The 22,434-nt window shown below is 40.2% G+C and overlaps 1 protein-coding gene across 2 annotated transcripts in view; it reads left to right on the plus strand.

The window, feature by feature from the left end:
• The window catches only part of LOC309842676 (schwannomin-interacting protein 1), a 531,227-nt gene that overhangs the window by 368,706 nt on the left and 140,087 nt on the right, over positions 1 to 22,434 (plus strand). The window contains exon 1 of one of the 2 annotated variants that reach the window (XM_082687209.1): positions 9,047 to 9,103. The exons of the other annotated variant lie outside the window; for it this stretch is intronic. The gene's annotated coding sequence lies outside the window, so the exon portion shown is untranslated. Of the gene's footprint in view, positions 1 to 9,046; positions 9,104 to 22,434 lie in introns of those variants that run through there. 2 annotated transcript variants of the gene reach the window in all.

Genomic DNA, 22,434 nt, shown 5'->3' on the forward strand with positions numbered 1-22,434 from the left:
TAGAAGCAGAATTTTCCCTTGCAGCCAGGACATGGGGTGTTTGAGCTACCAAGTTTAGTCATTAAAAATTAACTTGTTCCAGAAAAACTTTTAGTCAAATTGAAATTTTATACATGTTATTTTTATAGTGGCAAGGAGCTTTCCATTTATTCTAATTTTTTCTAAGAAAGTAACTTGATTAATGGTAAAATACAAAAAGGTTTCCCATTAAACTGTGGAAGAAAAGATAAGAGCACCTGGGTGACTCAGTAGATTAAGCATCTGTCTTCAGCTCGGATCATGATCCCGGGGTCCTGGGATAGGGCCCAGCCTCCACTGGACCTCCATCAGTCTCCCTGCAGGGAGCCTGCTTCTCCCACTCCCTCCGCCTCTCCGCCCTGCTTGTGCTCTAGCACACCCACACTCTGTCTCTCAAATAAATAAATAAAACATTTTTTAACAAAAAGATAATATTGTTAACACATTTAACTGATATTAAGTACTACCCAATTAGAGAAAAGAAAAAAAAATGTATAAGAATGGGAAAGAATGAGCCAAAATGATAACTATTTATAAATGATATAATCACATGACTGAAAGAGAGCCACGTGGAAAATGATTGGAAATAAAATAACACAGTAGGAAAACTAGTTGTTAAGTGCGGTAACTAATAACCAGTAACTTTACTATATAAGAACCACAAGTTAGAAAAGTGTATTGAAAAAAGTCCCATTTAAAACAGTACTTAGGGGACGCCTGGGTGGCTCAGTTGGTTAAGCAGCTGCCTTCAGCTCAGGTCATGATCCCAGCGTCCGGGGGATCGAGTCCCACATCAGGCTCCTTGCTCAGCAGGGAGCCTGCTTCTGCCTCTGCCTGTGCTCACTCTCTCTGACAGATGAATAAATAAAATCTTTAAAAAAATAAATAAATAAATAAAACGGTACTTAGAGGAATAAAACACCTTAAAGTAGAAGTAATAATAAATGTGCAAGATGTATATGATTGAATCTTGAGAGAATAAAATGGCATTTGCTATGTTTAAATTAAAAATAAGTGTTATAAAGATGTTAACGTTCTTAAAACTAATTTTTTTAAAGATTTTATTTATTTTTTGAGAGAGAGAGGGAAGGCACAGAGGGAGCGTGACAGGGAGAAGCAGACTCCCCACTGAGCAGTGAGCGGGACATGGGGATCAACAAGGGGCTCGGTCCCAGGACCTTGAGATCATGACCTGAGATAAAGGCAGCCAGCCACTTAACCAACTGAGCCACCCAGGTGCCTTCTGAAAATTAAATTATTAACTGAATGTAATACCTGTAAAAATGTCAACTAGATTTTTCTGGTGGCAAATAAAGATCTTCATTACAGAATTATTATAATTGCAATAGCCTTGAAACAATCTGTACGTCAAGATGAGATGAGTTAAACTATGGCCTGTTCCCAAAGGATGCCATTATGGTATCCTCCTATTTAAAAAAATAAGGGAGATCTACAGGCCTGGATGTGGAATAATCTTTAAGATATATTATTAATGTAAAGATCAACTTGCAGAAACACACATACAAATGACATATCTGTGTATGTGTACATATACACACACACAGATATATACAGAGAGAGAGGATTTCATTTGTGTGCTTGCGGGTGTGCGCGCACACACAGACACACTTCAAAAAGCACCCAGGAAACTTTGCCAGTGGAGATGTGGAATGGGGAATAGGGTAAAAAAGACTTACCTTTCCCCATATATCCTCTTTATGCCATTTGGTGTTTTTATTATGTATATGTCTTAACTTTTCAAAAGAAAAAAAATCATTTTTAAGTAAAAAAAGAACGAAGAACATAGACTTAAAAAAGAGCACTTGTTCAATTTAACAGTACCTACTAACATGTAGGTGAGCATTCCCATATCTACTAGCTGGTCAACTTCTCCCCATCCTAGAGAAACTGTTGCCCATGTGCATAAATAAGCATGTACAGGGACAGAAAGACATGGCATTGCAGGGTGGAGGTGGGGGACAGCAACTAAAATGTTATCTTTTTCTATACTACCTACTACTTAGATTGTGAATAAATATTTATAATAACAGAAGTTGGAAACATCTCCATCAGCAGGGCAGAGAGATCTTTTTGGGTTTTGTTTTGTTTTGTTTTGTTTTTAATTAATTTCTTTTCAGTGTAACAGAATTCATTGTTTATGCACCACACCCAGTGCTCCATGCAATACGTGCCCTCCTTAATACCCACCACCAGGTTCCCCCAACTTCCCACCCCCCACCCCTTCAAAACCCTCAGATTGTTTTTCAGAGTCCATAGTCTCTCATGGTTCATCTCCCCCTCCAATACCCTCAACTCCCTTCTCCTCTCCATCTCCCCATGTCCTCCATGTTATTTGTTATGCTCCACAAATAAGTGAAACCAATGATAATTGACTCTCTCTGCTTCACTTATTTCACTCAGCATAATCTCTTCCAGTCCCGTCCATGTTGATACAAAAGTTGGATATTCATCTTTTCTGATGAATAATACTCCTTAGTGTATATGGACCACATCTTCCTTATCCATTCATCCGTTGAAGGACATCTTGGTTCTTTCCACAGTTTGGCGACCGTGGCCATTGCTGCTATGAACACTGGGGTACAGATGGCCCTTCTTTTCACTACATCTGTATCTGTGGGATAAATACCCAACAGTGCAATTGCAGGGTCATAGGGAAGCTCTATTTTTAATTTCTTAAGGAATTTCCACACTGTTCCCCAAAGTGGCTGCACCAACTTGCATTCCCACCAACAGTGTAAGAGGGTTCCCTGTCTTGCTAACTTTGGCCATTCTAACTGGTATAAGGTGGTATCTCAATGTGGTTTTAATTTGAATCTCTCTGATGGCTAGTGATGATGAATACTTTTTCATGTGTCTGATAGCCATTTGTTTGTCTTCATTGGAGAAGTGTCTGTTCATGTCAGGGCAGAGAGATATTTAATAAATTTTGGTACAGCTAAGTATTTTGCAGAAGTTAAAAGGAAGCAATAAGTTCCTATATAACATAAAAGATGTTCATGTTATAATGTTATTAAGTGAAAAATCAAATGATAGGACAATGTATGTAGTAGTAATTTTTTGCATAAGCATAGAAAATTATGGAAGGAAGCATACAACGCCATAAATAATAGATGCCTGAGTCAGACAGTATTTTATTTACTTCCAAGCCAAACCTGCTTCTCCCCATCTCCTTCCATGCTGTCTCCTGAGGGAATAGCTGTTTCTGATCTGGGCTGTGAATCAGCCCGTTTGCTGATGTAACCTTGGCTCCAACCTGGCCTTTTGCAGCTCCTTACTGGGGTACAGAACTCACTTATAGCCACTAGCAACATTATTCTCTGGTTCCCATTCTGAAGCTTCTCCTGTGCATGGGCTCCTGGGAATTTTGCATAAGGGAGAAATGATGGGATTAATGTGTTTCTGTGCCTCCACCGTAACCTCTAACAGATAATTCCAGGTCCTTTTAGGAAGGATTTCACCTTCTCACTTATACTTTTAACATCGGCATCTATGTATTTTTTTTTTTAATTTGTGAAACCAAAAAGTAAATGTAAGAATACAAAGAAACTGTGACATTCCTAAGAATAAACAACCTTAAACATAAACATAAAAATAACACATGTAAAATGGTATTTTCTGATGCTTCTCACCATAATGTTCAAAGGATTTGTGACCACAAGAGGATTAATAACCATTGTACTAAACCTAGTGTTTAGTCTGTTTTGTTTGATTGGTTTTTTTCTTATACTTGTTTTCGGTTTTTCAAAATGGGTCATATATTATTATATAGTATTTAGTTAAAAAGAATATTAAATTAGGTCAATTTACATCTTTAACAGATAAAGTTTAGTTTACATTATTAACATTTAATCAGGAAAAAGAACAATTACTTTCCTTTAAACATTTATTAAGCTTATTAAAATCTTAGTTCATGTACCCATTCATTTTGATTCACATGGTTTTCTCTCCCTTTCTCCTGTAAGAGAAAATTTCTGAAATAATTTTAGGAAAGAAAATATGGTATTGGGTCAAAGGCTATAAAAGTATTAATACCTCCTGATGCAAGTTTTCAGTTTGCTTTTTACAGCTTCCCTTCTTTGAGTTTGCAATACAAGGTATAAATGCATTAATTTAATACAATCTTCAACAGCTGTAAGCATTTTATATAATTTTTAATTGCTTATTAATTTATACTAAAGTTTTCTCTTTTATTCATCGAATAAGCTCATCTTCTGAAACATATCTGTTTGTTTACTGATAAACATTTTCAGATTTAGAACCCTTGCTGCTGGAAGCCTTCCTACATAAGGAAAAATTTGGTGAGACACATTTCCTCACCATCACTGTAGCACAATGCTTTATCCCAGCCAGGTCCACAAATCATAAAATATTAGGTAAAAATGGGCATTGTAAGATAACACTTTGATATAGAGTTAATTCAAGGGCAGGTGATAATGTAGATGTGCACTGTGTGATGCACATGGGCCCCAGCTCTACATTCAGCTGTCTGAGAGCAACCTCAGGATAATGGCACCATCAAGGGAACCTCTTGATACAAAAACTATACCAACATTTAGAGGACTATGGAAGGATGGATGAATTTAGAGCAATAAGAATGAAATTCAACATGATACTCTATGTGGAAAACCCAAAAGACTCCACCAAAAAGTTGTTAGAACTGATACAGGAATTTGGCAAAGTCGCAAGATATAAAATGAATGCATGGAAGTCATTTGCATTTCTATATATTAGCAATAAAGCAGCAGAGAGAGAAATCAAGGAATTGATCCCATTTACAATTGCACTAAAACTCATAAGATACCTAGGAATAAACTTAACTAAAGAGATAAAGGACCTGTACTCTGAAAACTTTAGAACACTTATGAAAGAAATTAAAGACACAAAGAAATGGAAAAACATTCTATGCTCATGGATTGGAAGAATAAATATTATTAAAATGCCTATGCTACCCAGAGCAATCTATACATTCAATGTAATCCCAATGTAATCCCATCAGCATTTTCACAGAGCTGGAACAAACAATCCTAAAATTTGTATGAAACCAGAAAATACCCTGAATAGCCAAAGGAATGTTGAAAAAGAAAAGCAAAGCTGGTGGCATCACAGTTCCAGACTTCAAGCTGTATTACAAAGCTGTAATCATCAAGACAGCATGGTACTGGCACAAAAAGAGACACATAGATCAATGGAACAGAATAGAGAACTCCGAAATGGACCTTCAACTCTATAGTCAACTAATCTTTGACAAAGCAGGAGAGAATATCCAACGGAAAAAAGAGAGTCTCTTCAACAAACCGTGTTGGGAAAATTGGACAGCCACATGCAGAATCAAACTGAACCACTTTCTTACATCATACAAAAAGATAAACTCAAAATGGGTGAAAGACCTAAATGTAAGACAGGTACCCATCAAAATCCTTGAGGAGAACATAGGTAACAAATTCTTTGACATCAGTTGCAGCAACTCTTTCTAGACATGTTTCCAGAGGCAAGGAAAACAAAAGCAAAAATGAACGATCATAACGTCATCATCACAGCAAAGGAAACTGTCAACAAAACCAGAAGACAACTGACAGAATGGGAAAAGATATTTGCAAATGTCTTATCAGATAAAGGGCTAGTATCCAAAATCTATAAGGAACTTAACAAACTCAATAATCAAAGAACAAATAATCCAATTAAGAAGTGGGCAGAAGACATGAACAGACATTTCTCCAAAGAAGACATACAAATAATCAACAGACACATGAAAAAATGCTCAACATCAGGGAAATACAAATCAAAACTACAATGAGATACCACCTCACACTAGTCAGAATGGCTAAAAGGAAACAGCAGTTGCTGGCAAGGATGTGGAGTAAGGAGCACCCTCTTACCCTGTTGGTGAGAATGCAAACTGGTAGAGCCACTTCAGAAAACAATGTGGAGTTTCCTCAAAAAGATAAATATAGAGCTATCCTTTGATCCAGCAATTGCACTACTAGGTGTTTATCCAAATGATACAAACATAGTGACTTGAAGGGGCACATGTACCTAATATTTACAGCAGCAATGTCCACAATAGCCAAACTATGGAAAGAGCCTAGATATCCATTAACAGATGAATGGATAAAGAAGATGTGGTATATATACACAATGGAATATTACTCAGCCATCAAAAAGGATGAAATCTTACCATTTACAATGACATGAATGGAACTGGGAGGGTATTATGCTAAGTGAAATAAGTCAGTCAGAGAAAGACAAATACCATATGACTTCACTCATGTGGAATTTAAGAAACAAAACATAAACATAGGGGAAGGGAAGGAAAAATGAAATGAGATGAAAACTTAGAGGGAGGCAAACCATAAGAGATGTGTAACTCTAGGAAGCAAACTGAAGGTTGCTGGAGGGGAGGTAGGTGACGGGATGAGGTAACTCGTGGGCATCAAGGGGGACAATTGATATAATGAACACTGGGTGTTTTATGTAACTGATGACTCACTAAATTCTACCCCTGAAACTAAAATAAGTAAATAAGTAAAATAATAAATAAATAAGAAAGAAAGGCAATAAGAATGCCAAGATCAAAGTTTTTGTGGCAATAATTAACTTTGTATTAATTTTTAAATAAAAACAGTAAAAACGTTTCAGATAATTTTAGAGAAATTCACATCATAATCCAACACTATTATACAACTATTTTCAGTTTCGTGTATTGCTTTCCATCTCTTATAGATCTTTAGCTAGTAGCAGTCATAGATATTTTATATTCTGCTCCTCTCAGCTCTATAGCATAAGCATGTTTCCATGTTTGTATGAAGCTTTCATAATTATTATTTTTAATGGTCACACAAAGGCCATTATTAATTTTATTACTCTGTCTATCCTTAGTGCCTCTTATAATGCTCAGTAAGTCTTGGTAAGAACCTAGAATGATGCTAGCACTAGAAGTACTTTGCCAGAATACCTCAATTCGAATGCAAATTTCTTCTGTGCCTTAGTTTTCTAGTCAATAAAATGGGGATGATGGCAAGTCCTACCACATGGGTTTGGCATGATCAAATAAGCTAATGATCTACATGAAATTCTTAGATCAGAGCCTGGTACATGGGGAGCCATCAATGGGTATGAGCTATCATTATGTTATATAAGCCTTCAGGTCATTTCCTATTTTTATTATTACAGACACCAGTACAATGTGCTTTTGTTTAGATAATGTTTTGCTTCCGCTTAATAATTCCCTTAGACTAAGTTCCCTGGAATCGGATTGCTGGATCAAGGAGTTTATCACAATGACTACCTTTTAAAGAAATTCTTTTAACCTCTGCCCTTGAGGAGAATTTGATGGTATGGAAAATAAATACTACTCCATACAAAAGCGATGATAAAGCAATCATGCATTTATTAGACAATAAATAAATTTAGTAAAAACCCATTTTATTCATAAAACTATGAAGACATGCAAAAACCCTGGATTTCATCCAAATGATTAATTTTTTTAACTTTTTAAAAAATATTTTATTTATTTGAGAGAAAGAGAACACGCGCAAGAGAGCACAAGCGGGGGGAGGGGCAGAGGGAGAGGGAGAAGCAGACTTCCCACTGAGCACAGAGTTCAACTCTGGGCTGGATCCCAGGACCCTGAGATCACCATCTGAGTCTAAGGCAGTTGCTTAACTGACTGAGCCACCCAGGTGCCCCCATCCAATTAATTTAATTCAGCAATTATTTCCCAATCTATTATATGCTTGTTCCATGCTAGGTGTAAGGCAGAGAATGGAAGAATACAAATGGTTTTTGTCCTTAGAGAATCAAAATCTCTGTAAGAAGGTAAGATGTGAGAGTAGTATCAGACTATATAATCAGGTGCCAAATTGAATTTTTAAAAAGATCCCAAATCGGGCACCTTGGTGGCTCAGTGGTTTAAAGCCTCTGCCTTCAGCTCAGGTCATGATCCCAAGGTCCTGGGTTTGAGGCCCACATCGGGCTCTCTGCTCAGCAAGGAGCCTGCTTTCTCCTCTCTCTCTGCCTGCCTCTCCCTGCTTGTGATCTCTGTCTGTCAAATAAATAAATAGAACCTTTAAAAAAAAAAAAAGATCCCAAATATATTATACAGATGCTAGGTATTAGGCATAGTAGCCAGGCAATAAAGAGACAATATCCAGTTGGCAGTGAAGAAAAAAGTGTAAACCATCCAAGTGATAACTAAATTAAGCTCCACTTTTTTCTTAGAATCTCACATTTTATAACTGCCTTTAATCCACCCCAAACCAACAGGACAGACTTGCGTTTGAATATCATCAGCAGAAAATGTTTGGTTTTGCTAAAATACCTTCTTATCTCTGACATTTGAGAGATAAAGCAGCCCTCCAACTTCAGCCCTGGGCTTCAGCTGCAGGAGCTCAGGAAGGTCCCCCGGCAGTGGACATGGCCTTGGTTGAGGTTTGTGTGTGTTCATCTATTTAGGAAGGGCCTCCACCAGCTGAAATAACAAAATCATCTCCACTTCCCTCATTGTCAGGGCGCACTGTTAATGTGCTTCATCAAAATCTCACTCTACAGGCTTTATCACTCTTGAGTTTCCTCTCTTTTGTCTCAAAGTCAGGACAAAGGGGATAAAACTGCTCTCCCCTTTGAGATGAGCAGGATGGTTGGCTTCCAGGAAGCCAAACCTGAAATAGAAGCAGAAGCCCTTTCATCTAATTGAGAAAGTCTTCCTGGTCACCTTAAACCTTTCCTGTAGGGAGAAAAGCTCCATATAAAGGGTTTTCTGGCCTCTGAAAATGGCCTGCCAAATACCATTCTTGTGCCTTATACCGTTGTTACTAAAGCTGCCTACTAGGTACAGATCTCTGAGAACTGACAGGTTGCAGATTTCCCCAGAAGGCTTAAGCCTCTATAATCATCAAGAGAAGGAACTGCTTTGCCCCAACAGGCCCCAAAGCAGACAAGTGAAACTGCCTTCCTTATATGGTGAAAAGTGCCCTGTGCCTTTAAGGCCAAGAGACTTGGCTGCAGACAGTCCCTGGGAAGTTTGCCGGCAGCCCCATCCTTGTGTCTGATCCTTGCAGCTGTGCAGGTGAGTTCCCAAACCTTCTTTCCACAATTTGCCCTCTACAATATCTCTTGAGACAGAGTGGGTTGAAAAGCCATAATTGACAGCTAGAGAATTTCAGGGTCAGCTGGATGGTGTTTGGAGAAGTTTGAGTTGATGGAAAAAACAAGGTTACTAGGGTAATGTGCAGTAATGCAGCAGGCAAGGATGCTTCTAACTTCCAGTGGGGAGGAGGCATCAAGGTTACACAGGGCCCTGAGGCATTCCAGGACAGGGCAGGGGACACAAATTCAGCCTAGGCAGATGAACAGATTCTAGGGAAAAGCCTGCAGGGTTAAGTTTAAGATCCTGTGCAGGAGAACCTGGTCAACTGCAAGTTTAAACCAAACATAGCTGGGAGGAAATAATATTTCTGCAAGTGCTAAAGGCTTTGCAGGAGCCGGAGCTACAGGGCTGACTGCAGATGAGAAAGTACATCGGAATGTTTGCAATGCCTACTGGAAAGGAAGGCTGCAGCCTTAACCCTTCGTGCAGCGGGCTGTTTAGCAGGTAGGGTTGGACTGCACAGAGCTCTGGAGTGAGGATGGGGGTGTGGGTGCATGTATGGAGGACTGCAGCAGAAGATGAAATAAATGAGTAAGACAGAGATTGTGGAGGCAATCTCTGGCATCCCCATAGTACCACCTGCCGAGAAGAGAGATTTTCTAGGCTTGCAAATTCTGTGTCTTCAGCAAGAAAAAGGGCTGGAAGAAGTCTCATTTAAACTGATTACTGCTCTGTCATTTACTGATTCAGCTTTCTGATTCCTCCCCTCCCCCCAACCCACCACCTAGAGCTGCCTAAGATATTAATTTGAAATTAACCGATAGAACTTTTTAACAGCATGTGTCTGGGAAAGGCTGAGATGTATACACTTGGGGCTGAGATTTTCTTGATAGGATGAAAAGAGGTGGGCATGGCATATGAAGAGCAATACTTGATGGTCATTTTGCAGTGTATCCCAAAGCCTTTAAACTGAGCCCATTCATCAGCTAGAGCCAAAAAGGAAGCCTACCCAGAAATTTACAAAGGGAGATGCTAAATTATAGGGCTTGGGATTGTCTTCCCTCCTAGTTGAGTCTGGGGCCCATTCATCATTCAGAGGCCAGTGATTTCTTCACAGTTGTCGTGTAGGGGAATGAATAACAGAGGCTGGATTAACATTCTTTACATACTCCATGCTTTTAAAAAATATTCATTCATCTGAGTATTTACTGACAATTTTTTTTTATTATTAACTAACAAGTGCCCTCTATCCCTTGTTTCCTGAAGACAGAATGTTCATGAAAAAAGATTGTTTTATCAACAGGGATTCTTTAATGCAAGAGTTCCCTCTCTTCTCGCTTCTGATGGGTGGGCAAAATGGGGATTATTGCCAAATAGCAAGATCTGTTGATTCTCAAAATCACAAGACTCCACTCAGGCCTTACTACTTTAGAAACTCTGATGCCCGGAGCAAAAAAGTAAACTTAACGTGTTCACAATTTGGAAGAGAGCAGGGTGCGTGGGTCTAACTTCGCTTCGTTTTGTATCAAGCTAAATCCAGAAAGCAGTGTCAAATATACTGCTTTCAAATATGAATGCTGCCAAGAAAAACAAAAGGCCCATCCCCAAAGCTGGAAAATCTCTGAAAGTAACATACTGTGATCTTTCATAAGCTAAATCAAGGCATGTAAAAGGAAAAACTATGTGGCTTCCTGAACATTTCACACAATGACCTTCAGTCTCCATGTTGACTTTATGACTGAAGGCAACCTTTTTTACTTTATATGTGCCTCAGTTTCCTCACCATTAAAATTGTGCCTTATCGGGAGGGACTTTCAGTGGAGTGGAGAAATCAGTTAGAACTGGAATTAAACAGATCTGTCCCTTCTTTTATTTTCAGTCCCTTCTTTTATTCCGTAAGCTTAGGCGAATTACACTGCCAGCCTGAGCCTCAGTTTCCTATTTGTCAAGAGAGTAAATGATTAACAATATCGAAAGAATTAGAGGAAACTGAATTCAGAAGATCCTCCAAAAATGTGATTTTTCTTTTTTCTTTTTCTATGACTTAGGAAATGATATTGTTCCTTGAGGGAGGAAATGTGTTCTGAGAATGGAAGCCCGCTCCACAGCATAACTTTAGAAGTGTAGTTTATCCCCTCTTCTCACCTTCCTTCAAAAAAGGATGCCCATCTTCCTGGGAAACCCACTCCTAGTTATTAACCAGGTTCAGTGGAAGTTCTTCCACATATTTTGCATTCAGAGATACAAAGAACAGTTGGTTGGTTTCCTTTGGTATAAAAATATTCTATATGTTTGAAGAATAAGAGCAAGCCCTCTTAGAATCTCAGCGAAGGTGATCTATCCAAAAGTAAGTAAGTTTAAAAGCATTTTTGAAGGACATTGTTGTTGTTGTTGTTATGAGGCACCTGTTCCCAGTATTTCCCTTATAACCAATTGCTGTTTTTTTTGTTTGTTTTTTTTTTTTTTTTTTGTAAAATCTCCTAACACATTCACACCGCTGTCATTAAGAACATGGCTAGTGTTAGTTTTACAGTTTTCCTTGTTCACGTCAAGCCAAGAGCAATTTGCCTAACTTGCAAGATGGCTGTGCATCACATACTTTTGAAATGAAAACGTGCTTTCCACCAGTTTGGAAAGGTGGTGATAAATTTCAGCAGCAGAAACATTTCATTGGAAGTACAAACCACAGCACATACATCAGCTGGGAATGGAGAAGTGTCATTTTAACTAAATTAAGGGAGGGTCACCCCGTAGCTGATCTTCTAGTTGTAGATTGCACACCACCTCTGTCAGGACGCTGGTGTTGAAGATCCACAGTTGGCCACTTAGAGTAGCTGTGGAACCCTGGGCTAGTTCCTTCCTGTGCCTGAGCCGATATTCTACATGCTGCAGTATGGACATGACAGTGGTCCGTATGCACACGATTGTGGGAAAGGCAGGAAAGTTGGCAGTGTAAGTGCTCAATAATCATGCTGGAGCTGAATTTCTGATAGTCTCTAACAAGATCCTCCTTGTACTTTAACAAGATAACTGGCTCTAGATCTTGTCTTCACCCTTTGGAACATTCTGCAAGTGAGGATGTGTCTAAGGTTGTATAAACTAAATTTTTAATGAAAACTCAAGTTTCTAATGAGGTGGAACCAAAGAGAAGTAGGTGGTAAGTCAGTGTAGATCTTGCTATTTGGGTTAACTTTGGAAACAGGTTTAAAATCTGCTGGGTCAAACAGGGCTTCAGATTGGTTATGTTCTTTAAACGTATTTTAAACTTTTGGCTGCATGGGAAGTACTTGGGTGTCTGGCAGAAGGAAGTGGCTTGGGGAAAAGCAAGTGGTCCAGATGGAACAGGTGGAGTAGAGAAATCCCAGAGGAGTTGTATCTCTTGACAGGCCTCCTCCCACCCTCACCTTTGACCCCCATTCACCCTGAACTGTCAGATGCAGTTTGTTCAAGAAAGTGCCAAGCTAGAAAAGCTTGAGGAAGAGTCTACACCAACTTCTCTCTCTCTGTCAAAGCTGCATCTGAAATAACCAAAAACAATGGCCACCCACTTCTGCTAAAGGAAAGAGCCTTTCAAGTTCTGTCTGTTGTCTACCTGTGCTGGGGCTGCCTTTGGGAAGTTATCGCTTTCCCTAACTTGGTAATACAAGCCCATTTTCTCTTAGCAAGTTCTACTCTGTCGTGTGTATTATGGCAAATTGCTGGCCTGCCTGGAGAACGTTGCCACTGATGGGGGTGGCGGGAGTGAGGGTGGTCTTGCTGAGAGGGTCACAGCCTCTTTGAGGGGCAGCACCCCTTGTTTCCTCTCTAATTAATCCCAGTGAACAGACATTCTTCTCCCCTGGCTTCATCACTTCTATTCTCCCTCCCTATCCTTCTCTCTATTACAGTGGTTCTTAAACGAGAGACAGTGTGCATCAGAGTTACCTGGAGGCTTTGTTAGCACACAGAATGCTGGGACCCATCCCCAGAGCTTCTGATTTGTAGGTCTGGGCTGGGTGCGGAATATCTGTAATTTGTAACAAGTTCACAGGTGATTGTGAGGGAACCACTTTGGGAACCACTCCCTCTAGTCCAATACTAAATCTCCCTCTAGTGTTTCTAGTGACCTGCACTCCTCCCACCTTCTAAAATTATACCTGCTCCATTCCTGCGAGTGAAATAGAGCCTTCTCCGAACCACAGTTAAATATTACTATTTACTGAATTCTAATTGTAACAAGCACTGTGCTAAGCACCTTATATCCATTATTTGTAATGTCCCCAACCACCCTACAAGTCTGATATCATGAAACAAACAGAAAGAGGGTAAAAAACCAAGGTCTCATAAGGGACAAAGAACAGATACGGTATTTAAACTCAGATTTATCTGGAAAGATCTGCCCTTTCCGCTATTCCAAGGCTAGCAATAGATGTTTAGCTTGTATGTCCACTCTAATTCATTGGTAGCCACTGCCTGGAGCACTGGTTTGAAGAGCCTACCAAATGGACTGGGTGCTCAACGGGAGGGAGTTCTGGAATCGGTGAGCCGTGCTCACAGAGGGTGCAGGAGTGGAGAGGGGGCAACCCTGGTGCCTTGTGTTTGCCATCCCTATGCTATGCTTCATTCATGGGTCATTTGTTAGCTACTAGGATTAGGTGAGAGATGAACATTTAAATCTGTTCTGTAGGGAACAATGAAACCTATTTTTCCTCCCCTTCTCTGAAGGTGAATGTAAGTCTTTGAGCCTAGATGTGAGAAGATGTGATAGCCCTTAAAGTAAAATGAAATACAACCGGTATATAGATAGTGGTTTTCACATGGACATTTAGCTTTAAAGTGGTGGGGACGAGGGGACTATGTTAATTATGGGGTTTGTACGTTGTGTGTCTTTCTGTGTGGCCTCTCTAATGATTGTCTTATACTGAATAATCCGCTGTGACTTCATAAGGAGGTAATGACATTTCTAGTTTTGTTCCTCCCTCCATCATGTCTATTCCGTGTGGGATTCATTATTTTTAGTATCTCAGTGCTTTATCTGAAAAATGAGTTTGATAATGCTTTTCTGCTTCTTCCTAATATTTATTATATATGTGATTAAGTGACCTATAATTTCATGGCATCTAATTCAGTCAATAGATATTTATAAAAATTTATGCCTGGGCGCTGGGATATAGCAGCAAACAAAACAGGCTGCTCTTGTAGAACTTACATTCTGGAAGGAAGGACAGACAGTAAACAAATAAAGAGAAAACTGTGCATAATGGTACGTGTTCATGGTAAGAGAGTAACTCTGTGTGCATGTGTGTGCATGTATGTGTATGCTGCTATTTCAGATGGGGTGGTCAGGGAAGCCCTTTCTGAGGAAGTCACATTTAAGCTAAGACTTGAAAGTAGAAAAAGAGGCAAATATGGATAGTCTGGGAGTGGAGCTGTCCAAGCAGAGAGAACAGTCTGTGCAAAAATCCCGGGTTGAAGGTAAGCAGGGGACAGATCAAGTAGGCTAATAAGGGTTTTCAGCTGGGGGTGATGGCACCGCCTCCCAACCCTGACTGGAGGGTGACTGAAGATATGCACGTGCTGATTTGGATGCAAAAGGCTGGGGTTGAGCAAACTGACTTAATGGGCAAGGACCAGGGATGCTACCATCTTGCACTGCTTGGGATGATACTTGCCTGCTCATGCTGTGCTGTACATGTTGTCCCTATTGGGAAATCCCAAGGGCCTCTAAGGCCCAGATAAGAAGTTTGAATTGTATCCTAACTATATTGGGAAGCTCTTGAAGATTTGTAAGCTTTCAAAAATGATCTTTAAAAAATAGCTCTGGCTATTGAGTGAAAAGTGAATCCCACAGGGGCAAAGGTGAAAGCAGGGATGGTCAGTGAGCAGCTCTCTCAGTAGTCCAGAGCAGACGTGATGGCGGCCTGGGCAGGGGTGGAATGGTGAGATTTGGGGAAGTATTTTCACCCTCGAGAAGACTGCTAGACAAATTTAAACTGTTGTTTTCTGTGACACACCTATCCCTTTTTTGAGAGAGAGAGTTTTCAGTTTCAAAATCAGCTGGTTTCCTCCACATTGATTTAAGAGACTTTTTGCAGCACCCAATGACAGAAGATGTTGCTCTTTCAAATGCAAGTCCTTATCCTCTTGCTCTTTAACCTTGCAAATCCATGTGCATTTCAAGTTGTTCATAGCTCAGAAAGGTAATCTCTTTGATTTGGGCTTTTAAAAAGAGATAAAATTACACGTGCTTCTTGAATAACAATATATGATTTCTTTCTCTGAAGGGTCAATAAGAATCAGCCTACCTATATCATTTTACAAAACCAGTGCCTAATCGCATGAATAACAGGGACCAAGTCTATATTTATTCTGCTGAAAGAGAAACATTAAGTGAACATCAAAATCTCTTGAAGAGATCACAGGCATTGCAGTACTAATTTCACTTGAGCAGTAAAGCCTTGCAGATAGTTTTCAGGTGTATCATCTCCTCCCCCTACAAAGGCAAGTCAGCTTCCAGAATTTTTGAGAAGGCCCCTCACTGCTTTCTTCTTCTCTTTTCTCATCACCATCTCTTCTCACTGCACCCCCACTGCAAGTGGCCCCCAGAATACTTCAGGGTTCATCTCCAGAGGAACCCACCACTCATGTACTGGAGGGGGGTGGTGGGGAGCATCCTGGCTTCCAGGTTGACCTGAAGGGGCTGGCTGGAGGAAACGAGGAGGCTGCTGCTGGAGGCCATACCCACACTAGTGAATAGTTTCACTGAGTATGGAAGTCAGGAGCTGGATCTTCCCACCAGCATCTTGTGTTCTGAGAACCAAGTAGGGTAGTCACCAAAGGAACTTGGGAGACTGGTTGTGGGACGAGTGGAACAGTGCATCTCAGCCTCCAGCTAGAACTGATGAAGCCAAGTAGTCCCTGAACACATCCTGCCTGCCAATTTCTAGATGAAACTGAAGAAGAATCAGAAACCAGATAAGAATCCCCATCCTCCATTAGATCTTTAAACCCATCACCCAATCTCCATAAGCCAAGCTTCCAGGAAATAAAATAAAATATCTCACTTACCTATAAAAACCAAAAAGGAGGAATTTCTGCCTTCATCTCTAGGCACACGTGAGGTCCTATAAGAGGTGGGACACACCGCTGCCTGCCACAAAAAGGGAAACCAGAATCATGCATTGGGAAGGAAAGAGCAAATGGTTTGCCTTAGTAAGTCCTGTCCCAGCTACCAACTAACCATGCAGATTTGGGCAAGGTCACTTTCTTGAACCTGAGAAATAGGGTTGATCAAAGTTTCTCTCAGACTCTGATAGGCTCTGAGAACATACTTCATTATTCAGCTCAAGATCTTCACTACTTCCCTAAGACCTCTTGCAAACCAAACCATCCACCTCCCCAAGTCTTAGTTCTCTTCTTCTTGAATTAATAACATTTTTCATGCTGTCCTCATTGGCTCCTGTAACACAACTAGAACACTATTACTTTACTATCTTTCTTTGTACATCTCTGTCCCTTTAGTAGCTCTTAAGCTCCTCTGAAGAGAGCCGCTAATGCCACAGATTTGTTTTTCTTTAGAATTTCCAAAACTGGGACGCCTGGATGGCTCAGTTGGTTAAGCGGCTGCCTTCAGCTCAGGCCATGATCCCAGGGTCCTGGGTTTGAGTCCCGCACTGGGCTCATTGTGCAGTCAGGAGCTTGCTTCTCCCTCTGCCTGCCATTCCCCCTGCTTGTGCATGCTCGCTCGCTTTCTCTCTCTGACAATAAATAAATAAGTAAATAAATAAAATCTTAAAAAAAAAAAGAGTCTCCAGTGCTTGGAGACCCCAATTTTGACACTTACTAGATGTTCAACAAATGTTTGTTGTTGAATGAAGGGAAAGAAAGGATATCAAAATAGAGAAGGATGGGACTCAACCAAGTTAAAGCTCAAGAGGCAACTTTTCTAAAAGCCATATATTCTGCCCATAACATCCTGGACCTCTTTTTTTTTTTTTAAGATTGTTTTTATTTATCTGACAGAGAGAGACACAATAAGAGAGGGAACACAAGCAGAGGGAGTGGGAGAAGGGGATGCAGGCTTCCTGCAAATGCAGGAGCCCAATGCGGGACTTGATCCCAGGACTCTGGGATCAGGGCCTGAGCTGAAGGCAAACGCTTACCGATGGAGCCACCTAGGCACCCCAACATCCTGGACTTCTTAGAATTAAAAAGACAAAGAGAGCAAGAGAGAAAGAAAGGGAGAGAGAGAAGAAAGAGGGAATTTTAGATATTATAGCAATAATTTTCAGGTATCACAGCTTCTAATACCCTATGTCTCCACTGAGCTATACTAGTTACACAGGATTTTAGAAATACTAGAGTTTTACTTAGTCTTTATGGAATGTCCTATATTTATAAAGAGCTAGTATGAAATTGCTGAGTAGGTGGGTAATGGGTATCAATTGTATGGGTGCGTGGTAACTAGATGGTGATCCCTGGGTAGTGTATACAGATGTCTAATTATAATGTTGCATACTTGAAACTTATATAATGTTATATCCAATTCTACCCCAATTTAAAAAAATGATGAGTAGAAATTTCCAGATGTCTCTCTCTATAACTTCATGCCTCTTTAAGCTGTTTCCAGAAAAAAAAAAAAAAAAAACCAGAAAGTTTAAAACTGCCTGCATCCTGTCTTTAAAAACTTTGATCCTTTCACTTATTTAAAACTTGTAAACTCCATGGCCTCATAATTGCTAAAGAACCTAGGGAGGGCCACGTGGGATGAAACCCTCGGCTTGCCAGCCTGTCTAGCCAAATCATTAACACAGTTAAGCCTTGCAGGGGGTGGTGCTGAGAAGGGGGATAGGGACTCATAGCAGAGGGGGCCTGAAATAGGACAAAGCTAAGCCTGCTCTAGTTCCTGGAGTTTGGATTTGAGGGAATTGAGATAGGGCGCATTGTCAAAACTTTAGGTCAGTGGCCAAATGTTTGATGAGTTCAGACTAACCAGGGAGGACCATGCACAAGTAATTCCAGCCTCAAGAAAGGGGTCAAGGGGTGCCTGGATTGTGCTGTCGGTTAAGCCACTGACTCTTGGTTTTTGCTCAAGTTGTGATCTCAGGGTCATGAGATCGAGCCCACTATCGGACACTATGTTCAGCATGGAGTCTGCTTAAGACTTTCTTTGCCCTGCCCCCCTGCTTGCGTGTGTGCTCTCTCTATATATTATAAATAAATAATCTAATAAATAAGGGAAGGAAGGGAGGGAGAGGTAGGAAGGAAGGAAGGAAGTAAAAGAAAAGTCAAAAAAAGGAAACACAGTTGAGTGTGCCTCTTTCTTGAACCAGGCACTGAGGAGAAGATGCTGTCACTGGATCTATCCCAAGGCTGGGTCAAGAAGACACTGCCCCCAAAAGTGTGGCATTGATAGTGCTGTCCCCAAAGGATTCTGAATTCCAAGATACTGTCCACAAGACAAAAGTACGGAACATCTCCTCTTCGTCACGGTGATATGCCACGGATAGCTCATCCATCCATTTTCCTAAGCCCTGTTTCCATCTTGAGCAACAAGCATCATGATCGCAATAATTTTTAATTTTTCTGTCCACTGTATTAAGAAGCAAGTCCTTTATTAGTGCTGTCCTGGGGATGGGAGATGGGACCACCATGAGTATTCATTTATAGGTTTAATGGCAATGATAAACCGCATTCAAACCAAAAAGAGCAGAATTTTGGTAAGCTCCATGGAGTCTTACCTAAGGGGCACGGCAGGAAAAGCCCTGAGAAGCAGGAGACACTGTTGACCACAAGGGCTATTAGGGAGGTCATATCAGGAGCATATATTTGCTCATGACTCTGTGGGCTGCTAGCTAGGGCCCGTGATTGCCTCAAGTAATCAGTGTCCGTTGAAGGCCCCACAGGCCACTTGGCCAACAAAATAGATGACAAGGCAGCATACTGTGAGGTAACTTAGCCAAACTCTCAACAATACCTTACAGTTAAAGCATAAGGAAAGGCAAGGGATTAAGCTAAATTTTAGGATAGTGTCGTGAAGTGGGAGAGAGAAGCAAAGAGAAAAATGTGATCTGTGGGTAGGATACCCACAGAGCTTCAAGGATGCCAAAATGATCTGACTTAAAATGGACAGGTGGGGAAGGCTGCCGTTCATTTTATCATGATTCTTTGAACGGTGCATATATGTGTTTATATTCTCTTCATATGTATGATATATTTTAAAGTAAAGAGATAAAGTTAACTCCTTCCGATAAATGAAAACCCAGTGTCTGAAAGAAATTGGGAGCTAAAGATAGTTGCTCAAATAAAGCCAGTAAGAATTTCAGTGAAAATTTAAAACAGAAACCATAGACCCAGTACAGATGTCAATCTCTCTGTGCCCCCAACCACTTTCCCCTCCCCCTCCCCTGACCCCTCACTCCTATCACCTCTCTCCTGTATCTCTCTGCCTTCACTGGTAAAATTTTTGCTGACTGGAGAAAAACTGTGGGGCTGAGGACATTAGAACTCATCTATGAATTACATTGGAGAGAAAATAAATCCCCTGTGCCCCCCCCCCCAATCCTGCTTGCCAGGGCAGGAGTGATTTAGCACACTTTCTTTTCCAAAGTTGAAAGGTTAAAAATAACGTGGACTCTCTGGAAGCTGTTGTTCTAACACAAGGTAGCCATTGGACAGAAGTCTGTTTAATGTCAGAATGTATTCGGTGGGGCTGCGGGACCGCGCTGTGCGGTGAGCCCCTTGCCCTGGCCTCTGCCTGCCTTTCCCTGTGCTGCTCTCCGTTACGCTCTGCGCACCAGCTCAGTATTTCTTACTTTGCTTCCCTCTTTACATGCCTCAAATAGCTCATTTTTTCTTGAACCCTACCTTAGCCAAGTTCCCTATATTTGGCTCCTTTGATCTTTCTGTTAAAATCAATCTCTTCCTCTAATTATTTTCTGTTCCACTTCTTTGAACGCCTTCCAGTTGCCTCCATGACTCAAGAAGCCAGGTGTTTATTAAGAATCTGGATGAGGTTCTGGCAGAATCAGGTAGATGCAGCTGCTTGCCCCCAGGTCACCTGTTGCCTCCTCTTTAAGCAGCGAAGATGGTTTACTAAAGGCACCTGACATTCCAGAGAAGGAAACACCGCCCTACATATGGCAGGTGCTCCATAAGTAATTACGGAATGGAGAAAATAATTGGGATCCTTTTAAATAGGCTAGGCTATATTCGAACTCACACTTAATTTGCTTCCCCATCCCACACACAGCCCAGGTCCCTTTCTGTTTTCAGGGTTTTTTTTTTTTTTTCTCTTCTCATAGTTATTTCATAGCTTATTTCTTCGATGCTTTACACATTTTTAAATTAAATCTCCTTATGTTTCCCGCTCATATATTTAGCTTCACTAGTTTAATCCATGTCATAAGATTTTGCTAGTAACCTTGATCACCAAATTAGCGTTACTTATAAGTTATTCTATTTTACCCCTTTCTTTAAATAACTGATAATCATTTTCATAGTCTTATATTTAATTTTTGTTTATTAGATTGACTTTGCTTTTGTATTTGTTAACTTTCAGAGTTTCCCTAATTAGCCACAGTACAAGATTCATCATATCCTGTGATTTCCAACACAGATTTGGGTTGAGAAAAAAGACCATTGTCTTCAAATCATATGATGTCTGGGATTTGTTTCAAAATAATCTAGTGGGAGTGGGGGGAGTAGGAGGGTTATAGGGAAAATAAGATTGCCATGGTTGATAGTTGCCGGAGCTGGGTGATGGGTATGTGAGGGTTCATTTTACTATTCAATTATGTGTTTGAAGTGTTTCATAATAAAAATTTATTTTTAAAAAACTAAAAGAATATAGATAGATATAGAATTGATCGTATGGATTATGTTAGGACTCCAGCTGTCCTTGTCATTGTCATTTTTTGGTTCAGCCATCCCTCTAAATTCATTGTGAAGTCTAGCACTTGCTGCTCCTCTTCCTTTCTTTCCAAACTCTCATTCTCACCTGGGAGCTTTCATGTTGCTGGTATGTGGCTTGTCCAAGGCCTCATATCTGCAATGCTAATCGCCGGCACTTCTACTCTTCTACTCTTTGTCAGCAGCATAATCCCTTGATTATATTTTAAATCATTTCTAAAATGATACAGATCTCTGTGTGCTGACTGTCTAGCACTCTAGCTAAGGCTTTCAGGCTATGTTTTAATACAGAATTCACTTTTTCTGAACATCAGTCAAAACATGAAACACGTATAATCCTGCCACTTCTGGTTTACCATACTTCAATTTCAAGTTCAAATCCAAGTTTAGTATTTTTCACATCCAACTCTTGCTTTCCTACCATTTCTAGACTCTTTCTCTGCTATTCTCTTGTATATATTCATGCTATCTTTTCTAGTTATACCAAATTTCTTTTATTTGTAACTAATAGACCATGCTTTCTTTTTTTTTTTTTTTTTTAACTTTTTATTTTTTATAAACATATATTTTTATCCCCAGGGGTACAGGTATGTGAATCACCAGGTTTACACACTTCACAGCACTCACCAAATCTTATACCTCCAAAATTTTGACCATACTATTCCCTGAGATTGGAATGTCCTTTTATCGGTTGGCCCTTGGGAACTTCTGGAACTTTTAATTGTACCTCAAAACTCAATTCAAGCATGACTCCTTTGGGAAGCCTTTCTCTGAGCTCTCCACGTTGAATTAAATTCTCTCTCAAATACCTTTTTTCATAGCACTCTTTGACTATGCCCACCAAAATACTTTGAAACCCAACTGAAATCATGGGTATTTTTTGTTTCCTTTCTAAATTGTAAATCTCTTTAACCTCTTTCAACTCTTTCTTTCCAAATCCAACCCAGTCCCTGGCACATAGTAGGTCTTTAGTGGAATGAACAGAGGAATGGATAAATGAATGCTGTTATCTCCTTAAGGTAGCGCCTTCCTACTTGGTCACCTTCTCTAGGGGTCTAGGTCAATGCTCTTTGCATTCCCTCTAGTCTTTGCCTCCTAACTGCCCTTCTTAACCCATCTGGTTCTAGCTGTAACCCAATATTCCCTGTTTCTGCTGAGCCCTGCCTGTTTGGTTCTACTTTCAGGTGACTGTTTCCCAGAGTGTGGTACACAGTAATTTTGAGGTGATACTCAGACAAGTGTCTTTTGATAGTCTTGTATTTATATTCATGTATATTTGAGGAGGGGGAAACCAGGACATAAAATCATGATATCACAGAGAATATCACCTAGGATGAAATACAGGTAGTGCCATTATAATCAACTTGACCTGGACCTCATAGACCAGAGACAAGGTGCTCAAACATCATCATCAATCTTCC

Source organism: Mustela nivalis, assembly GCF_964662115.1.
Source record: "Mustela nivalis genome assembly, chromosome: 1".
Taxonomy (NCBI): Eukaryota; Metazoa; Chordata; class Mammalia; order Carnivora; family Mustelidae; genus Mustela; species Mustela nivalis.